The sequence below is a fragment of the Carlito syrichta genome, unplaced genomic scaffold (genome assembly GCF_000164805.1).
Source record: "Carlito syrichta isolate Samal-C Ts95f unplaced genomic scaffold, Tarsius_syrichta-2.0.1 Scaffold304602, whole genome shotgun sequence".
NCBI classification, from domain to species: domain Eukaryota; kingdom Metazoa; phylum Chordata; class Mammalia; order Primates; family Tarsiidae; genus Carlito; species Carlito syrichta.
In genome coordinates, this window is record NW_007248698.1 from 322207 (window position 1) to 342045 (window position 19839).

A 19839-nucleotide genomic window follows, 5' to 3' on the forward strand; every position below is an offset into this window, starting at 1 on the left:
CTGACAGATGTAATAACCAAAGTAAAAAAAAAACTCAATGGATGGGCTTAACAGCAGAGTAAAAGAGCCAGAGGAAAGTATCAGTCAGCTGGAAGAGAGAACAATAGAAGTTCGGCAAGCTGAGTAATAGAACTGATTAAGAGACTGGGGAAGAATAAAATGAACTGAACCTCAGGGAGCTGTAAGACTATAACAAAAGATCTAATACTTATGTCATTGGAGTTCAGCAGGAGAGGAGTAAGTGGGTTGCTGAAAATGTACTCAAACAAATAAGACTGAAAATCCCCAAATTTGGCAAAAGACAGATTCAAGAAACTGGGCAAATCCCAAACAGGAAAAAAAGAAATCCACACCCAGATATATGGTAGTCAGAAACCTGTACATCACAGACAAAGAAAAATCTTGAAAGCAGTGAGAGAGAAACAACACACTACCTTTAGGGGGAAAACAATTTGAAAGACCAAATATTCTTCATCAGAAACTATAGAAGCTAGGAGAGAGTGGCACATCATTTTTTTTTCAAGTGCTGAAAGCAAAGAACGGTTGATGCAAAATTCTATGCCCAGTAAAAATATACTTGGGGAAATGAGGGGAAAGCAAAAACTTTCTCAGATGAAGGAAAACTAAGAGAATTTGTTGTCATCAGGTCTATTCTAAAACAAAAACAAGAACAAAAAAAATGTCTAAAGAAAGTTCTCTAAACAGAAAGGAAATGATAAAAGAAGAAACCTTGAAACATCGGAAAGGAAAAAAGAACATGGCAATAAAAATATGAAAAAATACAATAGACTTTCTTTCTTTTGAATTTTCTAAATTATGTTTTATGGTTGAAGCAAAAATTATAACACTTTCTGATGTGATTCTAAATGTATGTAGAGAAAATATTTTAAAAATTATATTATAAATGGAAGAGGGTAAAGGGTATAAATAGTTAATAGTTTTTCACTTCACTTGAACTGGTAAAATAATGACAGCAGAAGACTATAATAAGTTATGTATATATAATAAAATATCTGGCATCACTAAAAATGCTCTAGAAAGACACATGCTAAAAAATACTACAGATAAATCAAAATGAATTTTTTAAAAATGTTCAAAGAACCTACAGGAAGCCAGGGAAAAATAAAAATGAACAACAAAGAGAACAAATAGATAACAAAAATCTAAATGGCAGATTTAAACCTTAACATATCAACAATTACATTAAATATAAATTATCTAAATACACCAATTAAAAGACAGAGATTGACAGAATGTATTTAAAAACATGAGCCAACTATATGCTATCTACAAAAAACTTGCCTTAAATATAATGATACATGCAAGGTGAAATAAAAGATGAAAAAAAGATATATTATGCAAACATTAATCAAAAGAAAACAGGAGTGACTATATTAGCATCAGATAAAGTGTACCTCAAAGTAAAGAAAATTATGTGACAGAAAGCAACATTATATAATGATAAAAAAGCCAATTCACCAAGAAGAAATTATAAATTGGGAAGAAAATATTTTTAATGTTTATATAACATACAAAAGAGTTACAAAATATATGAAACAAAAACTGATAGAACAAAAGAATAAATTGACAAATCCACAATTATAGTTAAGAGAATTCAAATATCCTCTCTCAGTAATTGGTAGAACAATTAGAGAAAACATCAACAAGGATATTAAAAAATACCATCAACCCACAGAATCAAATTGGCATTTATAAAACAGCGTACCTAACAAAAGCAGAGTAAATATTCTATTCAAAGACCCATAGAACCTATACCAACAGAGGCCATAATCAAGGCTATAAAACAAACCTCAACGAATTGAAAAGAAATTAAATCATACAGAGTATGTTCTCTAATCATAAGGAATAAAACGGGAAATCAACAAACGAAAAACAGGCTCTCTCCAAACACTTAGAAACTAAACAACATTCTTTTAAACTATTCCATGGGTTGAAGAGGAAATCTCAAAAGAAAAATTTAAAAGGCACATTATTGGCAAATAAGGTCACATTCAGAGATACTGAGAGTTAGGACTTTAACATATCTTTTTTTGGAAGGCACAATTCAACCCATAACAGAAACAAAAAGCACAAGCAGCAAAAATACATGTGGATAAATTGACAAACAAACCATGGTATATCTATACCATGAAGTACTTCTCAGCAATGAAAAGTAACAAACCATTTTTGAGATAGAGTCCAAAATAATTCAGTGGAGGAAAAATAGCCTTTTCAACACCTGATGATGGAGTGACTGCACATTCATAGACAAAACAAAAAACAAACACAAAAATCTTGACCTAAGTCTTACACTTTATACAAAAACTGACTCAAAATAGATCACAGAGTTAGATGTAAAATGTAAAACTATAAAATTTTCAGAAAAACAGGAGAAATCTTCAGGATCAAGGGTGGATAAAGAGCTCTTAGATTTGACATCAAAAGCATGATTCATTTGAGGAAAAATCAATAAATTGGATTTCATTACAAAACAAAACTTTGTTGTGCAAAAGACCTTATTAAGGAGGATAAAAAGACAAGTTAAAATCTGGGAGAAGTATTTGCAGACCATATGCAACCAAAGACTAGTATCTAGAATAGATAATGAACTTGCAAAAGCCAACAATACAGGAACTAGAAACCATTAGAAAATAGACAGACATGAGACATTTCACTGAATAGGACCTACAGATGGCAAAGAAGCACTTGAAATAATATTCAATATTAGGAAAATGCAAACTTAAACCAAAATGAGATATTGCTAGACATCTGTCAGAATGTTTTGAATAAAACTCAGTGACAACATCAAATACCGACAAGGATGCAGAGAAATTAGATCACTCATACTTTGCTAACGGGAGTGCAAACTCAAACAGCCACTCTGGATAAGCTTAGTAGTTTTTAAAACACCGAACAGACAACCACCATACATACCAGCAATTACACACCTGAGCATTTATCCCAGAGAAATGAAATCTTGTGTTCACACAAAAACTTGTACACAAATGCTTATAGCAGCTGTATTTGTAATAGCCACACACACACACAAAATGCAAACAACCCAGATGCTTGCTCTTGAATGGGTGACAAACCATGGTGTATCCATACCATGAAGTCCTTCTCAGCAATGAAAAGTAACAAACTATCAGTCCATACAATGACCTGAATGAATCTCTAGAAAATTATGGTGAGTGAAAAGCCAATTCCAAAAGGTTCCAGACTATATGATTCTGTTTACATAAATCGTTTTGACTCAAGTTCTAACTCTGTTGCCCAGGCTGGATTGCGGTGGCATGATCATAGCTCACTGCAGCCTCGTCCTCCTGGGCTCAGGTGATCCTCCCACCTCAGTCTTCTGAGTAGCTGGGTCTACAGGCATGTGCCGCCACATCTGGCTAACTTTTTTACTTTATTTTATTTTATTTTTGTAGAGACAAGTTCTTGCTACGTTGCTTAGGCTGGTCTCAAGCTCCTGGGCTCAAATAATCCTCTACCCTCAGCCTTTCAAAGTGCTGGGATTACAGGCATGAGCCACTGCACCCAGCCAATGTTCTTGAAATGCCTCCATTTGTATAACATGATTGAAATATAGAAATGGAGGCCAGATTCGTAGTTGCCAGAGTTAAAGACAGAGAGTCATGGGAGGGAAATGGGAGGGGAATCCATGGGAGAGGAACATAAGGGAAACTTGTGGTGTTGGAAATGTTCTATATCCTGACTGTATCAATATGAATATCTCAGTTGTGATGCATTATTGTCTTGCAAGATGTTACCATCTTGCAATATTTATCGAATAGATAATTAACAAATCAATCATTAATATGCCAAGTACTTTTCTGAGCACATTCATCTCCAAAGTAACCCTACCAAAAGGGTACAGTTAATACACTTTTTATGGATAAGAAAACTGAGGCACAGAGAGGTTGCTACCTTCAGCACAAGGGCACATAACTGAAGCCAGGCAAGGAAGTCAGACAGTCCACTGCGGAGTTCAGGCTCTTAAACACTACTGCCAGAAATTTCCTTAAAACAAAACTTTTTCTGGCCCTGAGATTCTTATTTACAAGGCCTGGGGCAGGTCCTGAGCTTGTAGGGTTTCTTAAACTTCCTCTTAGTCCTTTTTTTCCCCCATCAGATCTGAGCCCACTCTCAGGGGTTCTGCCTTTTAACGATCTGGAGCATATTATCATTTCAACTCAAATCTCTCTGTTCAGAACTCAGTTTCACAGTCACTTATTTGCAAAGAAGGTTGGGGAATGTAGTCATTAGGTGGGTGGCCATGTGCTCATGTAAATTTCTACTTCTGTAGAAAAAGAGGAAAAGGCATGTTGGGGAACACATAGCAGGCCCAGCCACCCTCCGCTAAGTAAGTGCTTTTGCCACCATGTCAGCCCACTGCTTAAAGCTGTGGGATGGAATCCAAATCTAGTGAGATAAGGCAACTACGGGACGACCAACCATCCCAGTCTGCCTGGGATTCAGTGGGTTCTCAGGATGTGGGACTTCCGGTTTCAAAACAAGGAAAGTCCCAGGCAAACAGGAAGGAGATGGCTGCTGGACCCTGCAGGGCCCTTTTGTCATGTTCTGGTTCCACCCACCTTTCCCACCACATCTCTCTCCAAACTCCACCAGAGGGCACGTCCTTCAAAGAGCCCAAAGACCAAGCTCTTCCCAATCTCCTCTTTTATTCAACCGGCATTGACCGAGCACCTCTTATGTGACATGCACCACTCTGGTCACCGGAGACACAGCACCTCTTCTTAAAGACTCCCTTCCCCTTGGCTGACTCCCCATCATTCAGATGTCCGGTTTCAGCTTCGAGGGCTCTTCACTAAGGAAGTCTCCCTTCACCTCCTCATCTGGGCCCCTTGTTCCTTGTATGCTCCTCCCGGAAATAGCATCTATCTCACCATGCTCCGCACAGTCCCCTGCCTGCTTCCCAATAGACCAAGGCCCCGGTCGCCTTATTGCACTTGTGTTGAACGCAGAGGCTAGCACACAGCAGGCACTCCATAAATGTTGAATGAATGAACGCTGTCTCTCCAGAAGCCTAGGCGTTGCTCTAAGGCCGGGGCTGTGGCCCTCTTGTCCCTGGCTGTCTTCCCTCCCCTAAGTGCTCAGAACAGAGCCCAGGCAGGGAACTGATAAGCCCCACCTCCCCAACCCAAGCCTCTGGACTCCAGAGCTGAGCTGGGAACTGTCTTCTGGGCAAAGCAGGAGATGAAGCAGCACCCCCAGGCTGCTGCTCCCCACTGCATAGCCTCAGACCATTTACCCGGTACTAATTCTCCTGACAGTAATGATAGCAACACTGTTACCCCTTAATTAGACAATAATGAGCCGGCTTGACTGCCAAGAAAGGCTCAAGGACCTGAAGTTATTGTTTTAAAAACAGAGCTTTCCCATAAAGAGGGGCCCATCTTCCAAAGATAAATAGAGGCTGGGCGCCTTGACTCAAGCCTGTAATCCTAGCACTTTGGGAGGCCAAGGCCAGAGGATTGCCTGAGCCCAGGGGTTCAAGACCAGCCTGGACAACTTGGTGAGATCTCGTCTCTACAAAAAAATTAGCCACCTGTAGTTCCAGCTACTTGGAAGGCTGAGGCAGAAGGATCACCTGAGTCCCAGCAGGTTGAGGCTGCAGTGGCCACGAGCATGCCACTGCACTCCAGCCTGGGCAACAGAGTGAGACTTCAATTAAAAAGAAAAAAGTAAATAGAAATAGCATGCTTCCCATGTGCCCTTTCATCAGCACAGGTGTTTGTGTGTGTGTGTGCGTATGTGTGTGTGAGTGTGTGTGTGTATGTGTGTGTGTGTGTGTGTGTGTGTGTGTGTGTGTGTGTGTGTGTTGCAAGGTGGTAAGCAATACTCAGGTCCCATCTGATTAGCCAGTATTCAGAAAGTTCCCAAACAGAATTTCCCATGAAATTAATTGGAAAAACTATAGGGGTAGGGGTAGAAACCCCTTAAAATTAAACATAGGATACAAGATCTCCTTCATAAACAGTAGGGCCCAGGGATCTAATCAGGCCCCTCTAACTCAGCGGGTCACCTGGATGCTATTTCAAACTAGACTGTCTCCAAAGTGTGGTCCGTGAGGCATATTTGCTACGTTTTGATCCCCATCCCTGGAGAAGAAGAACCGCTGAACTCAGCCCATCTCCCTCCAGGGAGATAGCCACGCTGGCTTTCCAGAGGAGTGGGTGGAGCCTCTGGCTTTCCAGAGGAGTGAGTGGAGAGAGGTAGGTACATGTACCCCCTCCCATCTGCACAGAGTGTCCTCTCTCCTCCTCCCCCTTGGTGACTCCATGGGAGGCAGAGAGTCCTAATGTCCCAGAATGGGTGCTATGGGACTTGATAAAATCAAATAAAAACAAGTTCTTGCTTACCCATGGTTGTAGACAGCTAGTGTCATGACTGACATTCATGAAGGCAGGTAACTGAGAACTGATTGAAAGATGTTCACGCATGCCCTTACTTCAGGACCAGAGACAGAAGCACTTTTGCTGGAGTGAGACAGTGTGGCTTAAGAGTGCTACCAGGACACAGGGAGAGGCAGGGGAGAGGGTGACCAAACTCTGAATGCCCATTGAGACTCCATGGGAAGGCTTTCCTGTGGAGCCCAACATTTGGATGTAGGGGAAAAAGAGAAAGAATTTGCTCTGAGCTTATCTCCAAACTGCCAGAGAAAGTTAAAAGGTAGAGGCAGCTATGTACAACTATGGAACAGTCAGGTAGACAGACACCAGAAAACCTTAGCACCACAAGATTTGTCCTTGTCTCTGGCAGAAGACCTACAGGCTTCTGTACCCTAAGATGGAACCCCAGAACCTTGTTGAACTGGACCGCTTGTTTCTCAAGCATCTCCAGAATTCCCAACTTCAGAACTGGACTCTCGGAAGCTCCGGCTGGCCCCTGAAGACTCCGCAGCCTTGGACACAGACTCAGATGCTTCCCTGGTTCCTCTGAGAATGCTGCTTCCTCTGGAGGAAACTCTGAGTGGAAGTCAGATGCAGCGGCACCAAAAACTGAGCCTATGCTTGATACCACAGCTGTGGGGAGACACAGAGGAGGTTCGGGACAGTCTGGGGACCCCAGCCCCTTCCAATGTCCCTGAATAGCCATCTCACACAGCAGTGAGTGGCGATTTCCTGAAGCATACCATAAAGCAACAGTGGCCACCAAGGCCAGGGCTCCCCACACCATCTGGGCCATCCGTCCACTACCAGACGGCGAGGCCTCCAAAGGCAGACTCTCTTCTTCCTCCACCTGGAGGGGAGCATGAGAGCCCACATACCAAGGACCCTGCGGCTCCTCTACTCTGATCCCCTCTACGAGACCACAGGATAAGAAGTGACTTGTTCAAGGCCACAGAGTGAGTTCAAGGCCCCAGGAGCTCAGCCTCCTAGCTGAAGGCTCCTTCCCCTTCCCCTCAGGCCAAGGGGAAGATTGACTCCTGACTGCCCAGCACAGGAGAATCCCCTGCTACTCACAGTAGTGCATGCTGTTGGTGACATCCCCAGAGAGCCTATTGGCATGGAAACAGGACAATCAGTCCATCCTCCGATGGGGGACAGAGGACAACAAAGTCCAGCAGGAAGAATGTCCTTGATCTGCTCCACCACCCATCATTCAGTCTCACTCTGGGAATTGCATCAATTTCCACATAGAGCGATGAGGGCAGCGTTCTCACCCTGCACGTTGCCCCACCCCCCAGTTGCCCCTTGGTCACTGCTCCTAGGCTTGCACAACTGTTCATGCTCCCCCAGGCCCCTCAGCCCCCTCTGCCTCTCCACCCTTCCCCAGCCTGGAATCAGTTCAGCCGTGCCTGGACTAGATGAAGCCAAGGAAAGTTATGCCTTTTCTCTCCGACTTTCTCAATGGTGGAGAAATTCCCTCACTGTTCCTCCTTTTTCAAGTGCAGGAAAGTTTGGAGAAATTCAGGACTGCAGCATCCAGGGCCATATCAGTGCTAATCCCATGCACTCTGGACAAGGACCCTGAGTGCACACCCTGCTGAACAAAGCTCAGATGGCATTGCAGAAATAAATGAGCTCATTAATTGCCCCATCATACAGCTGACAGAGAGTGTCTACCATGACTGAGTTCAATGAGAACAGTTGGCCATCCTGTCCCTTCTGGGTGGCCCACAGAAGCGTGTGGCAGGAGGATCTCTACATCCAGAGGTAGCTTGATGCTCATGAATTCCCAGTAGTCACACAGCAGCTGGGCCAGGTCCTCCTGGACCTGGTGCAGGGCGGCCTCCACCTCTACCAGCTTTTCCTGGGCATCTTTGAGCACTGCCTTGCCCTTCTGCCTTGCTTCCAGGATGGCGTCTTGCAGGGCAGTGCTCTGCCAGGGCCCAACAGAAGGCAGAGAGTGAACACAGGAGACCAGGTACCCGCTCACATTCGCTTAGGTTTCTCTCTCTTCTCCACCCTTTCAGTTGCCATTTATTGTGGAAAATGTGAAATATCCAAAAGTAAAAAAGAGTTGGTCTTTACTGTACCCTCCCAGGGCTACTACTACTGAATTGGTGCCTGGCCTGTCTTTGAGGCTGGTGATGATTGCTGCCTGCGGTCTCTGGATGGCTCTGATCAGTTCATTGACCTCCATCTTAACAACTTTGAGGTCATCACCCTTCCTCCTAGCAGTGACCTGGAGCTCCTGGTACTGGGATCTAGAAAAAATACTAGTGAAAACGTAGTCTAGGAAGAGCCAAAACAGGGGTCCTCACCCCAGATCCTTGTTCAACAAGGGCTTGTATGTTCTGCCCAGCCTGGGCACCTCAGCCAAAACAAACACACAGAGAAAATACATTCCTATCTGCCTCTCAGATAGAATCCAAGATATATTCCAGGAATGCATGATTTAATTGATAAAACAAACAGTCCTGCATTGCATGGTTATGTAACTATCAAAGATCACCTAGCAAAATACTAGATAAGAATACAAAAATGAGCTAGGCATGGTGGCTCACGCCTGTAATCCCAACACTTGGAGACTGAGGTAGGAAGATTGCCTGAGCCCAGGAGTTCGAGACCAGCCTGGGCAACATATCAAGACCCTTATCTTTCAAAAAAAAAAAATCAGAAACATTAGCTGGGCATGGTGGTGCACACTTGTAGTCCCGCCTCCTAGGGAGGCTAAGGTGGAAGGATCACCTTAGCCCAGAGGTTGAGGCTGCGGTGGCCATGATCATGCCACTGCACTCCAGCCTGGGCAACAGAGTGAGACCCTGACTCAAAAAAAAAAAAAAAAAAGGCAAATGACAACAACAATAAATTTTCTGGTTTTCTAGTTGGAGCTAGAAGAAATAGTAACAGAGACAATCAGCAATGGGAGGAAGTCACCCACTATTGGGTGTAGGTTATTATTTCTAGAATTATTATTTCTGCCAAGAACTACCTTGCATCATGTTCCACTAGAGTGAGTATTAGGGAGGTCAGGTTCCCTAAAGCTGTGTGGAGCTATATAGAGGTGGGAAGGTTGTGGGGAGCGCGTGGGGGTAGAAGGAGCCTGAATTGAAATACTGGCCACTGATCTGTGGAATGAGCTGCTGACTGGACTGGCATGAAGCTGCTTGGTGTCTCTCAACGTACCCGAGTCTGCAGAGTTGGGAGGGATCCCGGACAAAGGACAGGAAACAGTCCAAGAAACCAGAGCCCGCGCAACTTCCAGTGGCCCAGCCAAGAGGACCACCTAGGCTCCCAGGTGGTCCTCTTGCCTAATCTCTAGGCCAAGACACATGAGGTCAGGCAACCCTGTCAACTACTGGACAAGTAGAGCAGGTCAACCCTGCAGGATACTTCTCTGGGTGGCCTTGGACTGGCTCAGTTCTCCCCCTTTCTTACTTGTAATTCTCAAGAATAACTACAGAATCTCGTGGGAATGTAACATCCTGAGATAAAAGGACCCTGTTCCAGCTTTCCCTAGAAGCACAGTATCCTTCAATGCTTTAGCCCAGGGAATCGCATTTCCCTTGGGTATAAAACCCTGTTGGGCGTGCTGCTTTTCAAGGTTCCTCAGCAGTGGTGCAAGTGGGGACGTGGCTCCATCCACCCTCTCCATCTCAGAATGAATGGAATGGATTTGTGACCTGAGCAGTGACATCCTCAAGAAGTTGGAAACAGAGCTCTGAGTCACAGCCCAGGGGTGTTTCAGTCATGTGATTTCTCACAGGCCTGTGCTTGGCCACTGCTGGGGGAGAGGGGGCATAGGCCTCAGAGGTTATTTACAGCTGAGCAAACTGAGCCCCAGGCAGAGCAGGATGAAGGATGCCAGAATGAAGGGCTGGTGCTGGGAAGGCCGGCTGCATCACACCTTCTTCAGTGCCACAAAGTCATTCTCAGCATCGATCCAGTTGTTGATTTCTGCTTCATATCTGGTAGGATTTAGTAGATAAGCAGACTGTTATGTCTACAGACATTCTCTTTTTCTTGATTTCCTACACTTCTGAAAGTACATCCACAAGAAACAGATTCACAGGAGGAAAACAAACAGAAAGAGACCCCAAGGACGCCGGGCAAGAGAGGCCAAATCCGTGCCTCCATGCTTCTTTGGACCTAGGCCTGGGACCCAGTGCCAACCCTCCTAATGTCCCCAGTTCAGTCACTTCCTCCTGTGCTCCTCCGCTGAGTCATGCGTGCTTTTGAACTCTGCTTCCTGCCTGGTTTTCTCTGCAGTGAACTGGCCCAGCAGCTTCCTGAGGGTGCTGAGGTAGCCCTCAGAGACGGACTCCGAGCTGGTGGCATGCACGCTGACATCCAGCTACCGAAGCAGCGCCCACTTGGTGAGTGGCATCCAGTTCCTCTGCTCCAGGAGCGGCACTTGGAACCAGGAAGTTGGAGGGCTCAGCCCCAGGGGATGGCCACAATGGACTTGAGAAATCCCTCCTGTCCTGGCAAGGTTGATGAGTGATTCTGGTGTGGCATTAATCCCCGACATGCGGTTACGCGCAGTTGGTTAGCCCTTTTATTTGCTGGGGCTCAGACACAGCCTCCTGGGGAGGCTTGGAGAACATGAGGAACAAAATGGGCACCAGAGTCAGTTTCAAGAGACAAGGACTTAAGTAGCTGGCCTCAGATCATCCAGACCTGCATTGTCAAACACAGTGGCCACAAAGCATATTTCCCTTACGGCAGACAGGCCTTTGCTGATGGTCTCGGTTGTTACCCAGCCCTGGCTTTCTGACCTCCAGGCATGGACACTCACTGTGTCGATGAAGGAGGAAGATTTGTTGTTGAGTTTCTTGACCTGCTCTCGCTTCTGCTGCTTCACTGTCTGGGCCTTGGCGTCAATTGTCACATCCAGAGGCCGCCACAAGCTTTGGTGGATGCCCCCAGGGCAGACCATAGGATCTATAAACCCAAGCACACTCAAACCATTGCAGAGACCAAAGCCCGCTCCACTATATAGCCCACCCTAAACCGTCCACCTCCAGAGCTCCCTAGACTGCCTTTGTGGCTCTGGCCTCTGGCTATACTGGTAGAGATGCTCTTGTCACTCCCAAGGCTCGTGAGACTCCAGCTCCTGTAACTGCCTGGCCCAGTATAACCTCGGCCGTGGCTGCCACTCTTGCAGCTACCTGGCCCTCTCCCACACCATCCTGGCAGGATGACCAAGCCATTGCTGATGCCTCCACTTTGGTATCTCGGAGCAAAGACCTGCCTGCTCATGGGGATGCAGGAGCAGTGAGTGACAGTGAGAGATGGGGAGAACGTGCCGCAGTGTGGCCCTGCCCAGATGCCAAGGGCTCCCCTTTCTGTATCTCTTGGATCTGGCAACAGGCCAAAGACAAACTCATGGGCATGGCTCCCCTGAAGCTGAAAGTGACAAAAAATGAATAACTCACAATAATTCCATCTACTTGGGAACCATCTGTCAAATAATTATTGCTTGGCTAGCAGAGTTTTCTTACAATTATTTATCTGCAAACTATCCACTGACCTAGGCAATATGAAGCGTGTACAGTTATACCCAAAAAACTCTCAGTAGGATGTTTTCCAAGATTGGTATTTCAACACTTCCAGTTTCTTCCAGAGTGGTATAGAAACCCAAGACACATCTTCCTGAAACTTTAGGACAGAGACACTGATGAAGTAGAAACTGATATCTGAAAAGAATGATGATTTAGAAAAACATGCTCGATGGAATTTTCTACAGTTGGTGAGACTTGCTTCTGCCTCCCTACCGGAAAATATATTTAGTCTACTGTAAAAGCTTTCCCAAAACAAATGTCCAGCAAAGAATTAAGAATAATTTATTATGCCCACCAATGAAGTAATACACAGTTAATAAAAATGATAGAATTTATGAAACATAATTCATTTTTAATGTTAAGTGAGAAAGGAAAAATCAAAATTGAATTATCAGTATGACCACTTAAAAAAAAATTCTCGGCCCAGATAAGAAGGCCCAGGATAAGATAGGAGATAAAGGCTGAGCATAGCTATCTAGGTTGTAACTGCCTAAAACTAAATACTTTAGAGAAATATTTGCAAAAAAAAAACATCAAAGTGCTTAACAGTAATGTTAATGGTTGATTTTTAAAAAAAAACCTTTCTATTTTTCCAAGTTTAAAATAATGAACAGGTATAATTTGAATCCAGAAGCACTCAAGTCCCATGAAACTTCAGCTTCCCCTGCAGGGAGGTGAGATAGCTCTTCTTTAGAAAATGCATGGGACAAGGACCCTGACCCCTTCTTGTAGACACTCCATAACGATTTGGCCGACTGCCTGAGAGAATATTCTGGGCTCAGGCTTTTCTTGTCTGCCTTTCACCCAGGCCAAGAAAATGCAGGCTGCCACGTGGACTACTGGAACCCCTGTCTCTCCTCTTTCCCCTGAGAACGCAGAGCTGTCAGAAGTCACCTGTAAGATAACACAGGCCTGGCAGGGCTCAGTAACCTCACTCAGATGGTCTCCCTCTCTGGACCGAGGCTGAAAAGCTGAGATGTTTCCCCCTGCACCCTCCCTGTTCAGCCAGGCCTCTGCACAAGGCCCCACCCACTCCATGAGCACCCTGCACCCTGTCACCGGGAGGAGATTCAGGTAAAGGAGGAAAACAGAGTAGGGTATGGTGGAAGTGATGTGAAATGCAAATCCATAGTCACAACTCCCACTTCCAGTTCTACCACTTCCTAAATTTGTGATGGTGGCTTTTGCGGCCTCAGTTTTGTTATCTGTCAAATGGGGTGATGTTGACGTCTGTCCTTGCTTTGTAACCAAAGTGTTATATAAACTGTTCAGAGGGAAGGAAAGTAAATGTTGGCCTTCACCACTGAAATTTTACCAAAATGAATGTTGAGGTCCTCATCTTTTCCCAGTAGCAGCAGTAGCCAGTGTGCATAACCCTCAGAGCAGGCGGCTATTGTGTTTCAGACCTGTGTTAAATGCTTTACAGAGATCATCTTCTTTAATCCTCCCCTCAGCACTAAGAGGCAGTGACTATTATTATCTTCATTTTTTAGAAGTGGAAGTTAAGGTTTAAAAGATTAAGTGCTCTGCCCAAATGATGCAACCCGTTAAGAAGCAGAGACAGGATTTCAACCAAGGCTGACTGAGTCAAGAGCTCAATATGTAAGTGTGGAATTAGATCCATAAATGCTGAGGAGACACAGAATGAGCTCCCTGCTTGGAGGTGGTGAACTTTGAGCGGGAGCACGGAGAGAGGGCGGTTTTAACAGAAATAGAGTAGGAGCCCTACTCGCCCGGCCAAATAGAGTTGGGGAAGAGGGGCTCTGAGCTGGGTCACAGAAAACCGGAAGGGAAGGGGGAGACCAGGCTGAAGAGAGGACAGGAAGAGGGACTGAGGGTTCCCAGCCAGAGACAGGACATGACTGTGCAATAGCCACTATTTTTTCCCTCTTTTTAAGGCAAGTCTGGGATTCTAGTGAAAATCGGCACTTAAAAAACAAAACAGAACGCTTTCTTATCATTTTTCTTGAGTACCCTGCATCAAGCTCTGTAGAAGACCTCAAACTTGAGAAAGTGTTCTCCTATCTCTTAAGAAATATCCAGTCTACACAGGCAAAGAAAGAGGCTGCTGCCATGGGTCCCCATGCCCGTTCTGCTCCCAGCCTGTCCCCTGTGCATCGGGGAACACTGTCTTCTGGTCCTCTCAGCTCCAGTCATCCAAGCAGGATTTTGGCTTCATCTTCCTTCCAACACTGCACAGAAATCTGAATGGTTCCTAATGCTCTGCCACAGTGGATATTTGGGGGGAAAATACATCTTTTTAGGTCCTTTCTTATTATAAAAGAAATACCAGTGGTGCCAAAAAAGGTATCCACATTTTAAGAGATGTTATCTCTGTATTACTTTTAGTTCGCTGTAATCAGAAGTGTCTGGTCTGGACGTTGTTGGCTGCCACTTTGATCACCTCTTGTAATTGCAGAAGTCAACTGACTTGCATTCATCTTTTGTTATCTGTACATATTGAGTATTACAATTTTAATATGGTTTCTTCCTTTCTTAAAAAGTGTATACTTTTTAAGGCACCCCCTGTATAGGCTTTGTGCAAACACCCAAAAAACAGAATGCAGTATAAAGTTCACTGTAAAAGTAATTCTCTTCACACCCTTTCGCTCTCTCCTGACCCAGAGCTACTGCTGGCCCATAAGACACATTAGTAAAAATTAGACAAAGACATTTCTTCCTCCAGACAGATATAAAGATCCTCAATAAAACAGCAAATTGAATTCAGTGGTGCATAAGAAGGATAATACAGCATGACCAAATGGGATTTATTCCAGAAATACGAGGTTGATTTAACATTTGAAAAATCAATCAGTGTAATTCCCTATATGTTACAGAATAAAGAATAAAAGTTATATGATCATCTGAATAGATGTCCAAAATGTATTTGGCAAAATTTAATTCTCACTCAAGATAAAAACTCCCAGTACACTAAGAGTATAAAGAAACTTCCTGAGCTTGATAAAGGTCATTTAAAATAATTTAAAATAAAAGGTCAATAAAAATCCGTGGCTCAGCCTGTAATCCCAGACTTTGGGAAGCCGAGGTGAATGGATTGCCTGAGCCTGCAGATTCAAGACCAGCCTGGGCAACTTGGCAAGACCTCGTCTCTACAATAGATAAAAAATTAGCCAGGCGAGGTAGTGCGTGCCTGTAGTTCCAACTACTTGGAAGACTGAGATAGAAGGATCACCGGAGCCCAGCAGGTAACCCATGAGTATGCCACTGCACTCCAGCCTAGGTGATGGAGTGCGACTCCAACTCAAAAAATAAAATAAAATAATTTAAAAATTAAAAAAACCTTATATTTACTATTATAGACAATGGTGAAAAAAAACATGTTTTTCTATAATATCAAGAACAAGGAAAGGATGTCCACTCTTGCTGCTTCCATTCAAAATTGTGCTAGAGACCCAGAGTGTTGAAGAAGAAAAAAGCAAGCAATTTGAAAAAGTCAAAATTACCTTTATTCATTGACAGTATACAAACCTGAGGAATCTATCTACAAAATAGCCAGTAGAAGTAATAAGTGAATTTTCCATGCTCAAAAGAAACAGGGTAAATTCTTTAAAAATTATACTTCTATATATGAGCAACAGACAGCAAATTAAAAATTTTAAATACCATTTATAATAGCATAAAAGCATGAAATACTTAAGGATAAAGTTAACACAATATGTATAAGACCTGTACCCTGGAAACTATAAAATGCTGGTGAGAAAAATTAAAGAAGACCTAAATCAATGGAGAGATATACCATGTTCATAGATTGGAAGACTCAAGATACTTAAAATGTCAATTTCCTCCAAACTGACCAATTCCCCCAAACTGAGATTCTACATCATTCCAATTAAAACCTAGAAGTATTTCCTTATAGAAATGTACAAACTGACACTAAAATTTATATGGAAATTCAAAGGACCTAAAATATCCAAAACAATTTTTTTAAAAGAAAAAATTTGGAGAAATTATACTACCTTGTTTCAAGACTTATTCATGATGCCATAACAAGACAGTGTGGTAAAATTATTAAGAATAGATATACTGATTAATGAAACAGGCTTAAAGAGTTCAAAACTAGACCCACACATATAGGCTCATTTGAGATTTAACAAAGTTGCCAACGTAGTTCAACAAGTAAACAACAGTCTTTTGAACAACTGGTGCCCAAACAACTGGATATTTACCTGGGGAAGTAAAATGAACTTTGATCCTTATCTTATACCATACCCAAATATACACTCAAAATGGGATATAGACCTCAATGTAAACACTAAAATTATAAGACTTCTAGAATAAAGATTTTTTTATTCTATGAAAAAATGTTTGTGGCCATTAGGCAAGCAAAAACCTAAACTATAAAGAAAAATGGATAAATGAGAGTTTATCAACATTGAAAACATCTGCCTGACAAAAGACATCTAAAAGACCTATGGCTAATACACTTAATCATGAAATTCTTAATGCTTTTCCCATAAGCATTGCTTGGGTGCAAGTAAGTATGCCTGCTGTCACTACCCCTACTCAGCATTATACTGAAATTTCTAAATAGTGCAATAATGTAAGAAAAGGACATGAGGTCATATAGATATGAAGGAGGAACTAAAACTGATTTTGTTCATTTCTGATGTGATTGTCCACGTAGAAAATCCCCAAATATCTTACTAGTTAGTATATTTTTGGTTATTATAATTTTTCTTCTGCAATATGTCAGTATGATGAATACATTAATTTTTTATTAATTGTTAATGATTATTATTTTAATAAGTTAATAAAGTATAACTAATTATTTATTATTTTATGTCTGGAATAAGCCCACATGGTCATGTATTATTCTTTACATATATTTCTAGATTAAATTTGTTCATAGCTTCAATTTGAAGTTTTGAATCTATGTTCATGAGGAATATCAGTCTTGAGTTTCTTTATTTATACTATCTTTGTCTGATTTTAATATCTGAATAATGCTGGCCTTACAAAACAAGGTGGAAGGTGTTTCTTCTTCTTATAAAAGTTCATGTAAAATTGCTATTTTTTTTTTGAGTCAGCGCCTCACTGTGTTGCCCAGTCTTGAGTGCAGTGGCACACTCACGGCCACCACAGCCTCGACCTACTGGGCTCAGGAGATCCTTCCACCTCAGCCTTTCAAGTAACTGTAACTACAGGCATGTGCCACCATGCCCAGCTAATTTTTTACTTATCATGGAGACAAGGTCTTACCAAGTTACCCAGGCTGATCTCGAACCTGTGGGCTCAGACAATCCTCTCACCTTGGCCTCCCAAAGTACTGGGATTATAGGTGTGAACCACTGCACCCGGGTTTATTATTTCTTAAATCCCTCATATAAGTTTTTCATTTAGGTGGGCTTCCTGGAGGAGGGGAGCTGTACCAGGACTCTCATTTGAGTTGACAGGAAAGAAAGAGTTTGATGAAGAGGAGAGAGAGGTTTACCTGAATTCATACTCAATCTCCCAGGCAGAGAAAGGGAGGGAACCTTCAAAGGAAGGATGCTCCAGATATTCTGCAGCATCAGCACCATGTAAATATCGAGCCCAGTTCCCTGTGGAGATGGGCCTGCAGCCTGCCTCCTCTTTGAAGCCCAGGACCTGACAGGCCTATTCTCAAGTCTGGTGGAAGAGCCGCAGAGGGCCCTGGTAAGAGGGGTGTGACCCAGAGCTGGACTATTCCATAGCACCTGGGAGGAGGACCCCTCTCCAGAGTGAGCCCCTAGTTCTAACACCTGCTCGGAGCCACATATCTGTCGTGTCCTGGGGCTGGGTCCCTCTGAGTTCATGTTCGAGCATAACGTTGCTCTCCTAGTACAGCATGAAAGTAGCACGAATCTGAGTGGGTCAGGAGAATGCAGGGCTATGTCATGGGTGGGGTAGGAGTGAGAATTGGAAGCCATGGAAGAGGTCGGAGGTCAGACCACCGATAGACTCAGGAATTGAGGCTGGTGGGAATAAAAGCTGCCACCTGGCCTGCCTTGCCTCCCCCTGCTCCAAGCCCCCAAAAGCTATTAGCATGGCTCCCTATGCCTGAAACCTTTAAAAGGGCGTGGGTCTTGTCCCTCACAGACTGCACAACTCTTCCTGCCCAGCACCCTTGAACCTGGGACCTGGCTGGTCTGGTAGCTGGCAAAGGCACCTGTTCCCTGTGAATGCCTCACCCTGCATTTCTCAAAGTCATCCCTGCGGCCTCCGGAAACAGACTCAATTACAGCTTCATCAAGGTTCTTAAAGCTAGGATGCGCGGGTTCGAGACCTGCCTGGGCAGCGAGACCTCATCGCTACAATAAATCAAAAACTCAGCCGGGTGTGGTAGCTCATACCTGTAATTCCGGCTACTCGGAAGGCTGAGGCGGAAGGATCGCCGGGGCCCAGCAGGTCAAGGCTGCGGTGGCCGGGAGTGGCCACTGCACTCCAGTCTGGGCGACAGAGTGAGACTTCAACTCAAAAAAAAAAAAAAAAAAAAAAGCTAGGATGGGGAGAAAAAAGAATCCACCAGAATTTTTTTCTGAGTTGCGTGAAGCCACATCTGCTGTGCCTGAATCTCACATTATTAAGCTTAATCTGACCCTGCCTGAGCCACCAACTTCCATTTGGGCCTCTCTGGCCAGTCTAACACCAACCCCAAGGGCCCAGACCTGCCTGCCCAACCGTTCCTGAGCTCCATGGAAGCCCTGGTCAGGAGACAAGGCCTTTTTATCGAAAGGGGTGCAGTCATCTTCATGTTCCCCAGGGGAGACCTCCCTGGGGTAGGGGGAGTCATCCCACAAGAAAGGTTCCTGTAGGTTCTGGGTAATGGACCAGAAGGACCCTTTATTTGCTGAGTGTGATGGGTTTGCTCTGATGGGAGGGGGAAGTTCTGTGAAAAGAGAAGTTGTTTGTTCTGAAGACCATCCTACAGCCCTCCAGTTACTTCCCCGGGTGTTCTCATTCTGGCTTGCTCAGAGCCCCTGAGGGTGTGTGTGTATGATGTCAGAGATACGGAGAGACCCGGACCTATGTCAGGCTCAGAGCTGCAGAAGCCCAGGCAGGTGCTCAGGGGCAGTTGGTTTGCCCTGAGAAGAGACTTCAGATCAAAGCCTTTTTCATAAAAAGAGAGGGAAGATTGTGGAAAAATGCTTCTCAAGAAGAGTAGTTTGGGCCCAGCATGGTGGTTCACGCCTGTAATCCCAGCATTTGTAGAGGCCGAGGCAGGAGGATTGCTTGAGCTCAGGAGTTCGAGACAGCTTGAACAACATAGGGAGACTTTGTCTCTACAAAAAGAATCAAAAAATTAGCTGGTTGTGGTGGTACATGCCTGTAGTCCCAGCTACTTGGGAGTGTGAGACAGAAGGATTGCCTGAGTCCAGGAGGTCAAGGCTGTGGTGAGCCATGATTGTGCCACTGCATAATGTCCTTGACAGAGGGAGACTCTGACAAAAAACAACAACAACAACAGTGGTTTTGTTTCTAGAAAAGAGAGTTTTCTGCAAATCCCCCTCCCATCTCCTGGCAATGCCACAGCCCAAGCCTGGTAAGTGCTTTCTGAGAAATTCACACCCATCCCCCACCCTCATGGGGCTCCCCTCGGGGAGACACGGCGTCCTCCAGAATCCCCTCTGTTATCACACCCAAACCTCCTTTCTCTGTGGCTGCTACCCACGTCTGCCAAGGCTGGACATGACCCAGACACCACACGGCATGAATTGCAAGTGAAGTTTATTGAGCAGACACCCAGACCACAGCAATTCAGAAAGCAGAGAGAGGTGACCCGAGGAGCTATGTACACAGAAACACGTTTCTCTGGGCACTGCCGGGGAAGGGCCAGGCTTCAGAATGGAATCGGCGGGCTGCCCTGGGGCCTCCACGGAACA